At 41.0% G+C, this 6,215-nt stretch overlaps 1 pseudogene; it reads left to right on the top strand.

Annotated features, from left to right (window-relative positions):
• Positions 1-4,286: 4,286 nt before the first annotated feature.
• LOC114818931 (uncharacterized) lies at positions 4,287-5,978 on the top strand (annotated as a pseudogene).
• Positions 5,979-6,215: the final 237 nt, after the last annotated feature.

Raw genomic sequence — 6,215 nt, 5'->3', positions numbered from 1 at the left:
ATACCAGATAAAAATAGTAGAACTATGATCTTATATCAGGAAAAGAAAAAGTCAGTGAAGGGTAACAGGAATTATTAGCAATGTGGGGAAGCTTACAGTGTAAAGCAAGATGAAAAGAAACCCATTGTTTTCTCTAATTAAATTTCAAAAAGGGAAACAGACAGATTTAACTTTTTAAATCAAGAATTTATTCCTCTCTAGAAAAAATGAATGGGAATTTTAAGTTTAATAATAAGAATTGGATGCAATTAGTTGGTCTATATTTTGCGTTAAAACAAACCACAGAATTACAATTGATAGTTCTGATTATAAAACTGTAAAAAAACTCCAAAACATTAAAACAATAATGCTTTTTAAAGCAATTTCTATCTTAAAGGTAGGACATGGAAAGAAAAAATACAGAAGAGTTCAGAGAAGGCTTTGAAAAGCTTTTAACTTTTCTAATATAATTATCTAGGAATATGTTTTCCAAGAGAGAGTGAGATTAAATTAATTTTACTAAGCTGTACCACATATAAGTTAAGAAAAAAACATTATTGGCCCATTTATTCCTTGAAGTCAAAGGCATTGATGGGAATCCAGTAGACCAATGTTGAATGTTTCTGTGAAAAATATGCTGAAAGCAATTTTAAAGAATTTAAAGAATAACAGAGTTAACAAGAAACTTCCATGCCACAAAAGAAAGAAAACATTTTTTTTCCTCTATTAGCCTTATAACTTAATGACTCTTATCTTGTGAGTGATAATTCACAAGAGAAAATGCAAAAGTTGTTCTGAAAAAAGTATTTTCCTTTGTGCTGTGTTAAGCAGACAACATGAAGAGCCAACAGGTGTATTAGTGGACAGACTGGGGCACCTGCTTGCTAATTAATTTTCTTCTGAGCTGCACCTGGGCTGTGGGTTGGAGCTGGCACGGTTTGGAGCTGGTTTTGGTCTGGTGCCTTCAGTGACCCTGGCCTTTTCTGCAGGGGAAAGGCTGGCTGCAGCAACACAGTGTGGTGTCCAGAAGCAGAAAATTTGTTTGAACAGGAAAGGAAATAGTCTTTCAGTATCAGAGGTGAGTGAAACTGGTGGATTTGTCAGACTGTAGCTGTTGAGGTGGCTAGACCAGAGGCTGGTTGAGCAGCATGGGTGGTAGTCAATTATATGGAAAATGTGTGAAATAGGCTTGAATTTTCACTGACCAAGGAAAATATGAGACTCTAGATCTCTAAAATCTAGTTACTTAGCTACTATGTAATTTCTGCCATGGGAAAGAGAAGAAGTGACCTCTGTGTTAGCTCCTAAATTAGAAGTTTACATGCATGTGGTTCAACTAGTTCGGCTGCAGCCATTGCCATGGGATCCCTTGAGTGCCTTGAGCTCTGAGGAAAGGCAGGATTGGAAATATTTCTCTCTTCAGTGCTTGATGTTGGACTGTTCAGGTAAACTTTGGCTCAGCTTAGTGGACCTATCTAAATGTTCAGTGTGATTCTCTGGCTTTGTGTGAGGTGTCTTATTGGATGCACTCAAAGGTGTCTTGGTGGCTACAAAGGCAATTGAATTTACCTCAGAAAGATTTAAAAACCTTCCCCCAGCCTCAAAGTGCAGCAGATACTGAACACAAGAGAAACATGGATTTCAGGACTCAGGCTTTAAAAGAAGTATTCTCAGACATTTAATCTAGGGAAATAAATTGGGTTATTCTGGCAGAGCAACTGTTTGGTGAAAAGGAAGCAAAGAGATCAATTAAGAAGCAAGGTTGTGTAGTGTATTGACGATGGAGCTGCGGGAGGGAGAAGGAATAATTTATGGTCCTGCAGCTGTGTATGTGTGAACTGGAAATACTCCAAGAATTTGTGTCTTTACCTGACTTTTGCAGGGAAGTTATTCTGCTGTTTACTAGTTCTGGAGGTGAAAACTTAAGTCTCTTTTATGTTGTAATACAAACTTAGGTGTGCTGCTTCAGTGTGTTAGTGTCAGAAAATTTGTTTACCTGCTCAAGCTGCTTTTATTAAATGTAAATCTCCTTAAAAAAGATTTAATTAGAGTAGAGTAAGCCTTCTGCAAACATTTTAATATCTATTTAAATTAGCTATATTGCTTTGGTTAGTATGCAAATTTATACTTAAGCTATAAACAGATTATGTCTTTTTAAGTTGTCATTTTCAGCTGTGATGTTATCTGGAAGTGTGTATCCTCTTCTTATATTGTAATTAACAGGTAAAAGGTAGATAAGTAAAGATGTTGTTGCAGAAGCATTTTTAAATACATTTCATGGTATTATCAGTTCCATAAGGCTTACATGTGACTGGTCATCTGTCATTATACACTGGATTTTAAGAATTTCTTATGTGCTGGCATTGATACAATTTATGTTAAAATTGTTTCAATCCTCTATACAAAACCGGGTTGACACAGTGAATGAGTTCTTAGAGGTCTTAGAACTTATGTGTAATGAAGAGTTAAAACTTGTTTTGCTAGAAGAGTTATCGGATGAAAGAGCTAAAGTATTTTTTTCCCCTGTTCTTGTAAAGATGAGCAAGGCTGACTATCAAGAGTGTACCACAGTTGGCAGTGGTTCTGAGATGGAGACCATCTGACAGAAAGAAGCAGCCTCAGAATTCCTAATATTGGTTCTCTAATTATGTATGAAGAAGTTTTTGCTAGTGAAAAAGTATGGTTTGTGAAGAACAGAGAAAAGACTGTTAGCTCAGATTAAAAAAAAAAAAAAAAAAGAGTAGATTATTTGCAATGAGAATGTCAGAGACGTTGCTAACACATCATATGCTGGGCTATTATTCCATGTGGAGTTTTGGATCCCATATAAAGGTCTTGCCTAGTGGCAAGGTGTGTCAACCTCTGTGGAAAACCTCCAGAGATGTGGCGCATTCATAGCAAAGAGAAAAAAAAAGAACAATAATGTATTATGGAAATTTTCTTTTTAAAGAATTCTTTGACATTCCAGATACACAGAGGATAATATATTGCAACCTGAACAAGTAGTTCTGTCCTTGAAAGGATGATCAGTAGTCTCACATTCAGTCTCAAATGGAATCAGATTCATCATAGCTCATTTGTCATTCTTCTTACTCATTTAACTGTGCCATTTCATATTCCTGTGGAATTTTTGTTTGTTTTGTTTTCTGAGAACTATTTGCTTCCAGAAGTTGGAAGGACACATACCCACTGGTAGGCTCTTACATGAGGGCAATGTTGCATGTATATTGAGAAAAGCAATGGTGCACTTTCTTCTTGGCTCCCTGTCTTCCCCTAGCTCAGCTGGTATTTGAGCTACAGCTGTGCCCTTCTTCTAAATAAATCCACTTAATCTTCTTGGACAGCCACAGAGGGCTAAGAATAATCTTGCTCTTTAGATTTGACTTTTTTTGGTCAAATACACGCATATCCATCATTCATTAAAAATTAATGTCTATAAAAGCAATACAGTGTTTTAAACTTTGAGGAAATAAAAGAAAGAAGAGTAGAAATAAGTAGTTGTTACAGTTGCAGAGATCTTAAAACTACTCAATTTTTATTTTATCTTTTAATAAAGAATGAAAGACTGGCTTGGGGTTGAACAAATGGAGTCCTACAAAGTTTTTATTGAGTTCTATAGAAATAATGCAAAACCTATAACAAGATGCAAACTTCTGTTAAATTTAGGAGTCTATTACCTCCATGATTTCTTTTTTGTCCAATATTTAACCTAGTGAGTTTTGTTGCATACGTTCGTCATTCCCAAAGGCAAAGCCTGTGGCTATGGTGGACTCTGAAGTGCAAACAGGTTTTTCACCAATCCTCCTGGACAAAGGGAAGGGGCTTGAAAGGGCCAGTTGAATCTAGTATATTAACAAATGGTTATAACATTGGTGCCACAGCCAGGGATTCAGCTTCTTAGACCATGGGACTCACTTTTCTGAGAAACCTGGTTTACTAGGGGCTGTTGGGGTCCCTCTGTCAGAGATTTTTTTTAGCATCTTCGGTCATAGGCTTGCCCAGCTGGTGAAGAGGGTTTTAAACTAAAGTTGCCAGGGGAAGGAAACCTCAATCCATCCATGAGTAGCCTCATGTTCACAAGGCCTGGTCCTCATGGGAGACTTAACCACCCCGATATCTGTTAGAGGTACAAAACAGCAGGGCATAAGCAATCCAGGTGGTTCCTGGGATGCATTGATGATCATTTCCTTCTCCAAGTAATAGAAGAGCCAAAGAGGAGAGGTACTATGCTGGACCTTGTTCTTGCCAAGGAGGGGCTGGTGGGGAATGTGAAGCTCAAGGGCAGCATTGGCTACAGTGCCCATGAAATGGTAGAGTTCAAGATCATTAGGGCAGTGAGGAGGGTGGATAACAAGCTCACTACCCTGGACTTCAGGAGAGCAGAACTTTGCCTCTTTGTGGACCTGCTGGGTAGAGTTCCATGGAACAGAGCACTGGAGGGAAGAACACCCCAGGAAAGCTGGTTATTATTCAAGGATTGCTTCCTCAAGCCCAGAAGCGATGCATCCCAACAAACAGGAACTCAGTCAAAAATGCCAGGAGGTCTGCATGGATGAACAAGGAGCTCCTGGATAAACTCAGACAAAAAGGAAGCCTACAGAGGTTGGAAGAAAGGACAGATATCCTGAGAGGAATACAGAGAAATTGTCTGAGCAGCCAGGGATCAGGGTAGGAAAGCTGAAGCCCTGACAGAATTAAATCTGGCCAGGGATATCAAGGCCAACACGAAAAACATCTATAGATACATTGGGGATAAAAGGAAGTCTAGGGAAAATGTGGGCCCTCTCCAGAAGGAAAGGGGAGACCTGGTCATCTGGGATATGGAAAAGGCTGAGGTACTCAATGACTTCTTTGCCTCAATCTTCACCAACAAGTGCTCAGGCCACACTCCCCAAGTCACAGAAGGCAGAGACAGTGACTGGAAGAATGAAGAACCACCCGCTGTAGAAGATCAGGTTCGAGACCATCTAAGGAACCTGAAGGTGCAACAGTCCATGGGACCTGATGAGATGCATCTGCAGGTCCTGAGGGAACTGGTGGATGAAACTGCCAAGCCACTATCCATTATATTTGAGAGGTCTTGGTAGTCTGGTGAAGTTACCACTGACTAGAAAAAGGAAAATGTAACCCTCATTTTTAATAACTGAAAAAAGTAAGACCCAGGGAACTACAGGCCAGTCAATCTCACCTCTGTGCCTCGCAAGATCACGGAGCAGATCATGCTGGAAACTGTGTTAAGGCACATGAAAAATAAGTAGTTGATTGGTAACAGCCAACATGGCTTCACTGAGGGCAAATTGTGCCTGACCAATTTGGTGACCCTCTACAGTGGGGTTACAGCATTGGTGGACAAGGGAAGAGAAACTTACATCACATACTTGGACTTGTGCAAGGTGTTTGACCCTGTCCTGCCTGACATCCTTGTATCTAAGTTGGAGAGGCATGGACTAGCTGTATAGACCACTTGATGGATAAGGAATTGGCTGCATGGTTGCACTCATAGAGCTGCAGTCAATGGCTCGATGTCGAAGTGGAAACCAGTGGTCAGTGGCATCCCTCAGGGGTTGGCATTGGGATTGGCGCTGTTTAACCTCTTTGTCGGTGACATGGACAGTGGGATTGAGTGCACTTGCAGCAAGTTTACTGATGACACTAAGCTGTGTAATTCAGTTCACGTGCTGGAGGGAAGGGATGCGATCCAGAGGGACCTTGACAGGCTCAAGAGTTGGGCCAGTGCAAACCACACAAAGTTCAACAAGGCTAAATGCCAAGTCCTGCACGTAGATCAGGGCAACCCCAAGCACAAATACAGGCTGGGCAATGAATGGATTAAGAGCAGCCCTGAGGAGAAGGACTTGGGGGTGTTTATTGATAAGAAGCTCAACATGAGCCGGCAATGTGCGCCTGCAGCCCAGAATGCCAACCGCATCCTGGGCTGCATCAAGAGAAGTGTGGCCAGCAGTTCGAGGAAGGTGATTCTCCCCCTCTACTCTGCTCTCGTAAGGCCCCACCTGGAGTACTGTGTCTGGCTCTGGGATCCTCAACATAGGACATGGACCTACTGGAGTGAGTCCAGAGGAGGGTCATGAGAGTGATCAGAGGGCTGGAGCACCTCTCCTATGAGGACAGGCTGAAAGAGTTGTGGCTGTTCAGCCTGGAAAAGAAAAGGCTTAGGGGAGACCTTACAGCAGCCTTCCAATACCTGAAGGGGGCTTACAGGAAGGCTGGGGAGGGAC

Source organism: Antrostomus carolinensis, unplaced genomic scaffold (genome assembly GCF_000700745.2).
Source record: "Antrostomus carolinensis isolate BGI_N321 unplaced genomic scaffold, ASM70074v2 scaffold519, whole genome shotgun sequence".
Lineage (NCBI taxonomy): Eukaryota > Metazoa > Chordata > Aves > Caprimulgiformes > Caprimulgidae > Antrostomus > Antrostomus carolinensis.
This window is presented reverse-complemented; position numbering and strand designations above follow the sequence as displayed.